The 12577-nt window shown below is 47.4% G+C and overlaps 1 protein-coding gene and 1 long non-coding RNA gene across 2 annotated transcripts in view; both read right to left on the bottom strand.

Annotated features, from left to right (window-relative positions):
- HAS3 (hyaluronan synthase 3) overlaps positions 1 to 2727 on the bottom strand; it is a 21247-nt gene extending 18520 nt beyond the window's left edge. Inside the window, exon 1 of the mRNA XM_037742335.1 lies at positions 2716 to 2727. The gene's annotated coding sequence lies outside the window, so the exon portion shown is untranslated. The remainder of the gene's footprint in view (positions 1 to 2715) is intronic.
- A 3646-nt stretch (positions 2728 to 6373) lies between these two features.
- LOC119472781 lies at positions 6374 to 11026 on the bottom strand. Its single transcript, XR_005201968.1, has 3 exons — positions 10634 to 11026; positions 9811 to 10271; positions 6374 to 6709 (listed from the first exon to the last, which is right to left on the bottom strand). It is a non-coding gene; the product is annotated as an uncharacterized LOC119472781 (long non-coding RNA).
- Between the last annotated feature and the right edge of the window lie 1551 nt (positions 11027 to 12577).

Below are 12577 nucleotides of genomic sequence, written 5' to 3'. Positions count from 1 at the left end.
AAAAAAAAAAAAAAAAAAGTTGGGGGCCGGGCACAGTGGCTCACACCTGTAATCCCAGCACTTGGGGAGTCCGAGGTGGGTAGATCATGAGGTCAGGAGATTGAGACTATCCTGGCTAACACAGTGAAACTCTGTCTCTATTAAAAATACAAAAATTAGCCAGGTGTGGTGGCATGCACCTGTAGTCCCAGCTACTCGGAAGGCTGAGGCACGATAATCACTTGAACCCAGTAGGCGGAGGTTGCAGTGAGCCGAAATCGAGGCACTGCACTCCAGCCTGGGTGACAGAATGAGACTCTGCCTAAAAAAAAAAAAGGAACTTCCAGCAGGGCCTACTGTATAGGAAGTGCCTGGTACCCTCTCTCGCTGCTGTGAGGAGGAAGATGCTAGGCCTGGAGTGATCCAATAAGGAGTTTGGCTTATATACAGGAGGTTATGGAGAATTACCGAACATGTCTGAGCAAGATAGGGGTAGACTGCAAGTACTGTCTGGGGAACGTTGGGCTGGCAGCATTTGGGGGTAAGGACTAGGAATGGGGTATGGGAGATCTGCTAGGAGGCAGATGGAACAATAAAAGGCCTAGGAGAAGCCGCGATGAGAAGTGTGGGCACTGCCTTCTGGAGGTGGAGGTGAGGGCAGGCAGTGACAAGGACTAATCCTAAAATGAGTGCCTGGCGTGCCAGGACTAATCCTCCAACACTGGAGGCATAATCAAGAGAAACGGACTCTACAGTGTGGACAGTAGAGTCCTTTCTCTTTCTCAAAGCTTTGATGGGTTGGTGGTAACTGAAACTGGCAGTTCCACAGAGATTTCACCTTTCACTGAAATTTCAAATCCAAACTCATGAAATGCTCAAATATCTTGCACCTGTAGGAGTCTGCCATGCAACCTCTCTGTCATCACTGGTGCCGGAAGCTGCAGAGCAACCTTGCCAGGACCCAGGTGCTCCATCGTCCCACTGTTCTGCTCCGCCATCTCCTAGCAAGTGGCTTGAGCAGGGGAGGCGGGAGGAGGGGCATCTGAGCTCTATAGGCTGCCCCCTCACCGTCTGCCCTTACGCTTCACTGCTCCTCCCTGGCATCCAGCCCATCACTTCCAGCAAAGCAAAACAGAATGGAGGATGGCAGCCAAGCTACGAAGGCTGCCTCCAGTCCTCCAGACTTTATCCCCATCCACTTTCCCTGGGCTGACCACCATGAAAACCTCTTGAAACTAAGGAGGGCGAACCTGAATAGTAGCAGGTTATGTTCCCCCAGCTGACCAAACAGGGCTTTCTTTTCAAGGCTGCTTTAGTTGCAATACTAGTTAATACATAATTCAAAGTGGAAAGTGTGTGCCTTGACTACAGCAAGGCAGCTACTACCAAACAAAGTTATCCTTTCATTACTTTCCCCTCATACTGACACTGTAATCAGGACCATTTCCAGGTGCTATGTTTGAAGAAGGAGGCTTAAGGACTTTCCTGTGCTGCCGTTAGAATTTAACTCCAGTCTCTCTATCCTTTAATGAAAGAATCGTTTTCATTTCAAATTAAGGGGTCTCTGCTCTGCTGGAGGCAAAGCGGTCGGCTCCTGCTAAGAGGCCAGGTTCTTTTATGCTGGCTTGAAGGTCAGGATTAGGAGGGGCACACTAGACCCATAACTGAATATCAAATCAGACCTGGAGATGCTTTTCTCAGAATCCTAAACAGAAAAAGCTCTTCCCAGCCATCCTTCTTTTCTCTCCCTCCCCTAGGCAAGTGTAGAAAAAAAAAATCCAGAAGGCAATTTTCAACACTTATCTTTTTGGTGGAATATTGTGCAGCTACTAAAAAATATGTTCATGAGGACAATGCAGGAATACTCCAGACACCTATGATGCAGTGTTAAGTAATGCACAGGACACAAAATTGTTATGTATGCATGCCTACATTTGTGGTGTTGTTTTCTTTGAAATCGTATGAATTAGGCTGGCCATGGTGGCTCAGGTCTGTAATCCCAGCACTTTGGAAGGCCGAGGCAGGTGGATCACGAGATCGGGAGATCAACACCATCCTGGCCAGGTTTCACATGTTGAAACCTGGTCTCTACTAAAAATACAAAAATTAGCTGGGCGTGGTGGCACAAGCCTGTAGTCCCAGCTACTCTGGAGGCTGAGGCAGGAGAGTCGTTTTAACCCAGGAGGCAGAAGTTGCAGTGAACTGAGATCGCGCCACTGCACTCAGCCTGGTGACAAAGCATGACTCTTGTCTAAAAAAAAAGAAAGAAGTTAAATGAAAGTTGCCAGGAAGAAAAAATAAAAAAGAAAAGAAAAATAAATTGTATGAATTAAAAGCAGGTGAGAAGTTCGCCCAAATATAAAGGTCAGGTTTGATCATTAAGATAAGGTTTAAGGCCGGGCGCGGTGGCTCAAGCCTGTAATCCCAGCACTTTGGGAGGCCGAGGCAGGTGGATCACGAGGTCAAGAGATCGAGACCATCCTGGTCAACATGGTGAAACCCCGTCTCTACTAAAAATACAAAACATTAGCTGGGCATGGTGGCGCGTGCCTGTAATCCCAGCTACTCAGGAGGCTGAGGCAGGAGAATTGCCTGAACCCAGGAGGCGGAGGTTGCGGTGAGCCGAGATCCCGCCATTGCATTCCAGCCTGGGTAACAAGAGTGAAACTCCGTCTCAAAAAAAAAAAAAAAAAAAAAAAAAAAGATAAGGTTTAAGCCGGGTGGGGTGGCTCACACCTATAATCCCAGCTCTTTGGAATACTGAGGCAGAAGAATCACTTGAACCTGGGAGGCAGAGGTTGCTGCGGTGAGCCAAGATCGTGCCATTGCACACCAGCCTGGGCAACAAGAATGAAACTCTATCTAAAAAAAAAAAATCGGCTTGGTGCAGTGGCTCACACCTTTAATCCCAGCACTTTGGGAGGCTGAGGCGGGCAGATAACCTGAGGTCAGGAGTTCGAGACTAGCCTGGCTAACATCATGAAACCCCATCTCTACTAAAAATACAAAAAATTAGCCAGGCGTGGTGGCAGGAGTCTGTAATCCCAGCTCCCTGGGAGATTGTGGCAAGAGAATTACTTGAACCCGGGAGGCGGAAGTTGCAGTAAGCCAAGATCACACCATTGCTCCCCAGCCTGGGCGACAAGAGCAAAACCCCTTCTCAAAAAAAAAAATCAGGTTTAATAATATATTAATAGGTTTGATATTACATTAAAATCAGGTGGTAGAACAATGGATTTTTTTCTCTGAAATTTCTATTAATAAGTAAAACAATTTTGTATTAAAAAGGTATTTTAAGGCCAGGCACAGTGGCCTGTGCCTATAGTCCCAGGTACTCAAGAGGCTGAAGTGGGAGGATTGCTTAAGTCCAGGAGTTTGAGACCAGCCTGGACAACATAGAGAGACCCCATGTTGTAAAAAAAAAACTGAAGATAGGCGGTGTGCGGTGACTTATGCCTGTAATCCTAGCACTTTGGGAGGCCGTGGCGGGCGGATCACAAGGTTAGGAGATCAAGACCATTCTGGCTAACATGGTGAAATGCTGTGTCTACTAAAAATACGAAAAAAAAAAATTAGCCGAGCATGGTGGTATGCACCTGTAGTCCCAGCTACTCAGGAGGCTGAGGCAAGAGAATCACTTGAGCCTGGGAGGCGGAGGTTGCAGTGAGCTGAGATCATGCCACTGCACTCCAGCCTAGGTGACACTATCTCAAAAAAAAAAAAAAAAAAAAGAACATAAATTCTGAGTTTACAGGACTTCCTTATAAGCTGGGAGCAGGGTGGGGTGCAGTCTCTATCATACATGGATTCATGTGAAAAAGGTTTGACAACCTCAGTTTATAATGAAAGCAGTAAATAAAGCGGGAGGGCCAGGGTTTAGGATTCGTGGTAGCCAAAACTGGAGTGATTTCCTTTATTTAAATTCCTCCCACTGTTCCTTTGAGAGAATTTAGCAGGCAGAGGCGGGGTCTGCAGAACTGTGCCAGCTCCTCTGGCACCTTTGAGGGAATTACAAAAAGGCACGTGGTTTGACTGGCACACCCCAGTTGGGGCAGCCCACACTCACCTCACCTCCTCATTGAGGACCACAGCGTCCTGGGCAAGGAGGGGAGGCACAGGCTAAATCCAGCTCTAGGATTCCCCTAGTAGGAGGCTTTTCCCTGAAGAAAGGATTTCCAAGCCTGGTGATGTCAGCAATGTCCTCCCACCCAGGAAAGTCCCAGGGAGAGGTTCTCTCCTTTGGGCATTGTAAGCCTACTCCCACACAAGGGTCTGCAGCACACACAGGTACAGTTATGTGACACAAAATGGACACACAAGTGCACACACACTTTCCCAGATTGGTGGAACACAATCCCCGTCTACACTTAAGGTAACCTTGTTCCAAATTTGTTTGGCTCTTGCTACGATAACATCAACCACAATTCTTCTTCTTTTTTTTTTCAATCTTGCTCTGCTGCCCAGGCTGGAGTGCAGTGACGCAATCATGGCTCACTGCAGCTTTGACCTCTTGGTCTCAAGCGATCCTCCCACCTCAGCCTCCTAACTGGGACTAGAGGTGCACAACACCACACCTGGCTAATTTAAAAAATATATTTTTAGTATCCAGGTGCAGTGGCTCACGCCTGTAATCCCAACACTTTGGGAGGCTGAGCCATGAGAATCGCTTGAACTTGGGAGGCAGAGGTTACAGTAGTGAGCTGAGATTGTGACACTGCAGTCCAGCCTGGGTGACAGAGTGAGACACTGTCTCAAAAACAAAAACAAAAAAACTTAACAATGGACTAATGCACTGTCAAGCCAGAAGGAACAAAATAAAATATGTGGATTTAATCTGGAAATTAGGAAAGAGAGCCAGGGAGAAACAGAGGAACAGGATCAGATGGGCGAGGTGAGTCCCCAGGTCTCTCCAATGCACCTGGAATTAGATTTCAGCAACCATGTTGTTTCACTAAGTTGCTGTCTGCTTTTTTTTCCCAGGAGAACTGGCAAAAACCCAGCCAGTCCTAGCCTGTGGGAAGACAGAGCTATCAAAACACCTTGGATTCACTTTGTTTTCTAAAGGACAGAACTTCTGCTCTGTGGGGGGCTTTCCCTACCCAAAGGATGGGGAAGGGTAGTCTCTAGAGGCTTATGAGGGGCCTGAGCTGCTCTCTTTTGGGGAATGGAGTCCCCATTACTCTCTCTCACACCACCCTGGTCTTGGCCACAGAGAAAAACCCACAACTTAGCGCCTTGTCCTTTGAAATCTCAGATCAGCCAAAACCTCAGGTCTTTGAAACCTGAGCATTCCCATTCTCTTCTCTTCATAGACAGCCTAATTTCAGGCTGGCCTTTCTCTAGGATTAATATGGTCGCCAAGTTTTGAAGTTTTGAAGGTGGTGTGTGGTCCAGTAAAGGTATATGTGGGTGTTGGGGATGAGGGTGGCTCTAGAGACTCTGGAAGTGCAGAGCAGGCTGCTTTGTTCTCCCCAGCACCTGGTGGCTACCTGTGCGTGTGATGAGACATTAGAAAAACCCCACCCAGGAGCTCTTCTGAGCTGGCCCTGCTGTTAAGGTAGACAGTAAAGTAAAACCTGACATCATTTAATAAACCACCTAAAGGCCCAGGAGCTTTCCTAGTTCCACAGAAGAGAGGTGCTCCAGTCGCTCTGCTCCAGCACCACATCCACTCTGCAAACCACTCTCCCCTGAAATCAACAGATCCTGCCCTCAGCCTCCTGCACTCTATGCTGGAGTTAGGGGCTGGCCAACTGATTGACTTTCTATTTGCAAGAATTGACTTCTCTGGACCTTATTTTTCCCTTCTCCAAAGAAGGCCATTAGCCCAGCTTCTTTTTTCTCTCTCAAGAAATGACATGGGAATAGAGCTATTAACATATTTATGCTTTGAACTTCTAGCAAGGAATAACCATTAAAAATGATATACTGTAGGTTGGGGACAGTGGCTTATGCCTGTAATCCCAGTATTTTGGGAGGTCAAGGTGGATGGATCTCTTGAGGTCGGGAGTTCAAGACCAGCCTGGCCAACATGGTGAAACCCCACTTCTACTAAAAATACAAAAATTAGCTGGGTGTGGTGGCATACGCCTGTAGTCCCAGCTACTCAGAAGGCTGAGGCAGGATAATGACTTGAACCCGGGAAGTGGAGGTTGCAGTGAGCCAAGATTGCGCCACTGAACTCCAACCTGTTGACAGAGTGAGACTCCATCTCAAAAAAAAAAAAAAATTTAGCTGGACTTTGTGGCACGTGCCTGTAATCCCAGCTACTCAGGAGTCTGAAGCAGGAGAACCGCTTGAAGCAGGAGAACCGCTTGAACCAGGAGGCAGAGGTTGCAGTGAGCTGAGATCGCACCACTGCATTCTAGCCTGGGTGACAGAGTGAGACCCTGTCTCAGGAAAAAACAAAACAAAAAACAAAAATAATACACTGTTATTCTGAGAATGACATCTGAAAACTGAAGTCCTGCTTATAGGAAATGAATGGGAAAGCAACAACCTTCAAAGACATTTCTGGAGTTCATGGGAAGACTTGCTACATTTTCTATGTTACACACTTGCCACATGGCTTTCTGCCTCCTCTGCTCCCAGGAAGGCAGTCTTAGATGTTTGCTATTTTGGCCACCCTACAAAAGAAGCCCTTCCATGAGCAACTTACCAAAGCTGCCAAAGTGCAGGAGCAGGTGGGCTGTGGAGCTTTAACACACCTCCTCTCCAGCTTCTCGGCAAACTACAAGGTCAAACACAAGAGGCAGAATAAACCTTGGTGTCTGAGGTTGTTTTTGTGGTTGTTTTCCCAGAGACGGTTTTGCTATGTTGCCCAGGCTGGCCTCGAACTCCTGGGCTCAAATGATCCTCTGCCAAGGCCTCCTGAGTAGCTAGGATTACAAACCATCATGCCTGGCTTGAGTTTGGGTTTTGGTGTACTAGGACACTATTTTGAGGCTATTTGGGCTAAAGCTTAACTTGACATAGATGTTCCATTTAAACAAGCATGGAATCACTATTTTTGTGTGTGACAGAGTTCTGCTCTGTCACCCAGGTTGGAGTGCACTGACACAATCTTGGCTCACTGAAACCTCCACCTCCTGGGCTCAAGTGATTCTCTTGCCTCAGCCTCCCAAGTACTTGGGACTACAGGTTTGTGCCACCACACACAGCTAATTTTTATATTTTTAGTAGAGATGGGGTTTCACTATGTTGGCCAGGCTGGTCTTGAGCTCCAGACCTCAAGAGATCCACCTGCCTCAGCTTCCCAAAGTGCTGGGATTACAGGTATGACCACTGCACAGGAACCACTTTCTTTATCTCCACTTAAACTAAGAACAGATTGTAACAATTTGGAAATCTAGTGTCTATGTACTGGGAGCAGCAAGCACGATGGGAAAAAGCACAGCCTTTGGAGCCAGATTGCTTGGGTCCAGTACTGGTTTGGCTGCTTCTTATTGGCTATGTAATCTGAGGCAAGTAATTAGCCTTGTGTGTGCCTCAGCTTTGCTATCTGTACAACAGGGTCATAGTAATACCTATCTCACAGGCCCAGTGTGAGGGTTGAAGGGACTAATACGTGTCAAGTACACGGAAGAGCATAATAAGCTCTTTAGAGTGTTAACTATAATCGTGATCTTGACATACAGTGATGCAGAGGTACAACCATTCAACCTGGGCTTTCCAGATGAACCCAGTACTTTAAGGGGCAATCAGATCTTATGTCCTGAGTCTGGTTTGGGAAGTATAGTCATCATTCTAGGGACATTCAAACACCATGAGAAGACATACTCTATACACTAAGGGCAGAGTCTCAAAGGTGAGAAACCTCTTTAAAATAGGCTGCAGGGGCTCAGGATTTCTCTCCCAGATGAGTACTTGTAAGCCACTAACTAGTAATTATAAGCCCCTAATTAGTATTTGCAGCTGGGACATGGCTGCTGGTGGGTGTAACTTGCAAAGCATATTAGCGTGTCCCTGTTAGTGGTTTTGGTACACAGAAAACTCCAGCCTTGAAGATTTCCTAGTCCTGAATTATTTAGAGAATGCCATCAACACTGCTTTGAGACTGAACTTGCATTTCATGGGTGTTAAAGCAAAGTCAGCTGAGGGTGGGGGAATGTAGATGGGTACAAATGTTTTGGGGGACCTTTTGGTACTAACATTTGAAATGGTTATACTCTTTTGATCTGGCACTCCAACCTCTTAAGACCTATTGCATAGAAACATTTCAGTATGCAAAGTTATGTCTGGGAATCATTGAAAAACCATTGGAAATTAGAAACAAGTCAACCGAATCATCAATAAACAAATTCGTAAGCTGCAGTTTACCCAAACAATGGAAGCCAGGCTATCATCACAAAGGAGGAGATCTGAGTACTGATATGAGTGTCAAAGGTATATGACTCAGAAAAAATGTGGGACACTCTTTGTGGTAATAAAATATGGTAATAAATAAAGATCTAGAGGGATTTTGCACCAATTTGTCAGTGGCAATCTTGGGTAGGAGCTGAGGTGAGATTGTGGTTTTTCTTTCTTTGGAAATACAGTTTTCTGTTGGGTAGCAGCAAAGCACAGTGCTAAGAAGCACAGCCTCTGGAGCTATAATACCTGGGTCCCAATACTGTTTTGGCTACTTCTTACTGGTTATGTAATCTGGGCAAGTAATTCACCTCTTTGTGCCTCAGTTTTCCCATCCATAGACAGGGTCATAGTAAGACCTATCTCAGAGTGTGAGGGTTAAGGGAATTAATATGCATCAAGCTGGGCGCAGTGGTTCACGCCTGCAATCCCAGCACTTTGGGAGGCTGAAGCAGGTGGATCTTTTGAGTCCAGGAGTTCAAGACCAGCCTGGGCAACATGGCAAAACCCTGTCTCTACTAAAAATACAAAAATTAGCTGGGCATGGTAGCACATCCCTGTAGTCTCAGCTACTTGGGAGGCTGAGGCAGGAGAATTGCTTGAACCTGGGAGGCAAAGGTTGCAGTGAACCAAGATTGAACCAGTGTACTCCAGCCTGGACAACAGAACAAGACTGTCTTAAAAAAAAAAAAAAAAAAATTTAGCTGGGTGAGGTGGTGCATGGCTGTAGTTCCAGCTACTTGGGAGGCTGAGGTGGGAGGATCACCTGAGCCTGGGAAGTGGAGGTTTCAGTGAGCTGTGATTGTGCCACTGCACTCCAGCCTGGGCGACAGACAGAGACTGTCTGCAAAAAAAAACAAACAAACAGGCAAAGTGGCTCATGCCTATAATCCCAGCACTTTGGGAGGCCGAGGTGGGCGGATCTCATGAGGTCAGGAGATCGAGACCATCCTGGGCAACATGGGGAAACCCTGTCTCTACTGAAAAAAAAAAAAAGTTAGCTGGGCATGGTGGTGCGTGCCTGTAATCCCAGCTACTCGGGAGGCAGAGGCAGGAGAATTGCTGGAACCCAGGAGGTGGAGGTTGTAGTCAGCCAACATCATGCCACTACACTCCGGCCTGGTGACAGAGAGAGACTTTGTCTCAAAAAAAAAAAAAAAAAGTGCCAAGTGCACATATTACAAACTATTACAAATTACATATACATTAAACTTGTTTGAATTCACATCACATATCATCTGAAAATGTACACAAATACATATAGCAGCTGGGGCACTGTACCTGCCGGCTGTATACCACTCCTTAGACTGGAGGGCAGAGGGCCGGCATGGGGAAGATGGTAGGTAGCTCCGAGCATGTGTCAGTGGAGCTCAAATGCCTTCTTGGTGGGACCCACGAGTTGGGGTTCATGTGTATACGTGAGTACCTGAGTTTGCACCTCAAACTGTACTCTGCTTGAAAGGCTTTTGCTTCTATACTCACTTTGGGGGTGAGAAGCTTCATTGTATTCAAAAGATGTTCAAAACATTTCATGAAGGGTCTTCCGATGTAGTAAACAGGCTCCTGGCTGCGACCCAGCAGACTTGGAGCCAAATCCCACCAAGGGAGGATGCCAAGACCCTGGCTCCCTGTTCTTCAAGGTCGTTGTAAGAATCAGACAAGCTTCTGGATGGAAAATGACTTTCCAAACTAAAGGAAACACAAACACTGATCTTGCAACTCTGTGTTCCAAAGAACTGCAGAGGGCACTCTGGGGGAGGGGCACAAAAACGGAGGCCTGGTAGCGTGGGGCTGCTGATTCCTTAGAAGAACTGGGGAGGGACAACAGATGATGATGCCTCCAATGGTTCAGTTTCAGCCTTCCAGGGCCGATGGTGGGGTCTGCATTCCCTCCTCATCTTCCAGCCTGTGCAGAGGGCGCTGAGCATAGCCCTGAGCTCTGCCTGCAAGGAAGAGGCAGCACCGGGTATTGTAAAGAGCAACACAGGTTCCCAACCCCCAAGCGGTGATTCAGTTCCAACAGAGTGGAGCATGGCAGGCAGAGGTGCCGCGCACTGCAGTGTGGCTGCAGAGCTTGCTGAGGACACAGCCAGGCCCTCTGAAGTCAAGGATGCTGCTGGGGGAAGGGAGGTAGTGGGGAAGAAGACCCCCTCATGGTGAAGGAAATGTGGCACCTCTCACAGCTCCCATTTCTGATTCTCTCCCTTTGCCAATCCAGCTGAGATTTTAGATTTCTGTGCAAAGATTGCAGAAGCTTATCTGGTTTTATACAGGTCAGATGACCCATCTCTTGACTTATTCTTACCAATTGATCCACTTTCACATGTTGAAGCCAGTCCTCCAATGCGGCAAACAGCCGGTCGAGAGGCACAAAAAGGCAGGTGGCAGGCAGCGCTTCATTCAGTCACCCTCGCAGACAAAGAGACAGAGCAGGTGGATGGACCCAGGGCAGATCAACACACTTGCTCTCCTCTTTTTGGGCCAATGAGGAGAAACGGCTGCTACCAGAGAAGAGGAGCTGAAACAATAGTCACTGAGGCCAAGTTGGGGGGTGGCATGAAAAGGGGTGGGCATTACTGCTTCCTTTTTATAGAGGGAAAAAAACTGGCTGGGGTATGGTTATATGTTTTTCTTTTATTTTTTCCCCTATGGGGACAGGGTCTCACTCTCGCCCAGGCTGGAGTGCAGTACTCCTGGACTCAAGCAATCCTCCTCCCTCAGCACCCCAAGTAGTTAGGACTACAGGCATGCCACCATCACGCCTAGCTAATTTTTGTTTTTACAGAGATGGAGTTTCAACATGTCGCCCAAGCTGGTCTTAAACTCCTAGGCTCAAGCGATCCACCTACCTGTGCCTTCCAAAGTGCTGGGATTATGGACACATGTCACCGAGCCTGGCTTGCATTTCTTATTTTACAACATTTTATCATCTTGGCCTCAAAGCACTCTCTGTAAACAAGCTGAAGAGGCTGCATGGCTGGGCACGGTGGCTCACGCCTGTAATCCCAGCACTTTAGGAGGCCAAGGTGGGCAGATCACTTGAAGTCAGGAGTTTGAGACCAGGCTAGGCAACATGGCAAAACCCTGTCTCTACTAAAAATACAAAAATTAGCCAGGCGTGGTGGCACACACCTGTAATCCCAGCTACTCAGGAGGCTGAGGCAGGAGAATCGCTTGAACCTGGGTGGTGGAAGTGGCAGTGAGCTGAGACTGCACCGCTACACTCTAGCCTGGGTGACAGAGTGAGACTCTGTCTCAAAAAAAAAAAAGGAAGCTGCAGGTGATAAAAGGTCTGTGGGTGCCCTCCTCGTTCAAAGTGGCCCCTAAGGCTCAATGTGATCACCCGCTTCACTGCCCCTCCACCTTCCTGTCACTCACTCTGCTTGGACCACACTGCCTGCCGCTGTCTCTCCTGAGACCTGTTGTCACCTCTGGGCCTTGGCACTTGCTGTTCCCATTACCTGGAAAGCTCTTCCCTCATTATTTTAGTACTCACTAATTTACCTCCTGATCCTTACTCAAATACCAGCTTCTGGGCAAGGCTACCTTTGGACAACAAATCTCAACTTACTGTTCCCACTCTCCTCCTTCCTGACTTTATTTTCTCCATCGTTTACCAATTGAAATTTTTTTTTTCAAAAGGTGGAGTGCAGTGGCAGGATCTCAGCTCACTGCAACTTCTGGGTTCAAGCGATTCTCCTGCCTCAGCCTCCCGAGTAGCTGTGATTACAGGCACATGCAACCACACCTGGCTAATTTTTGCATTTTTAGTAGAGATAGGTTTTTGCCATGTTGGCCAGGCTGGTCTTGAACTCCTGACCTCAAGTGATCCACCTGCCTCAGCATCCCAAAGTGTGGGGATTACAGGGGTGAGCCATTGTGCCTGGACCCACTTGACATTGTTTATCTTACTTGTTGTCTGTCTCCCTCTACTGCCTCATAAGCTTATAGGTGCTAATAGGTGCTCGATACCTAATAGGGGCTCAAAAAATTGTTGTCATTGCCTGTGGTTTGCTTTCCTACACCCCAGTCCCTGGGACACTGGCTCTTACATGGGGATGGGTGGGCAGAGCCAGGGGAAAGCAAAGAAGTGCAGGAGGGAGTGAACAAACGAAGCAAGGGTGGATTACAGTAGTTTACGCCTATAATCCCAGCACTTTGGGAGGTTGAGACAGGTGGATGACCTGAGGTCAGAAGTTCAAAATCAGCCTGGCCAACATGGCAAAACCCTGTCTCTACTAAAAATACA

Source organism: Cebus imitator, unplaced genomic scaffold, assembly GCF_001604975.1.
Source record: "Cebus imitator isolate Cc_AM_T3 unplaced genomic scaffold, Cebus_imitator-1.0 Scaffold118, whole genome shotgun sequence".
Taxonomy (NCBI): domain Eukaryota; kingdom Metazoa; phylum Chordata; class Mammalia; order Primates; family Cebidae; genus Cebus; species Cebus imitator.
The sequence above is the reverse complement of the archived record's forward strand: the minus strand, read 5'-3'. Positions and strand labels throughout refer to the sequence as shown.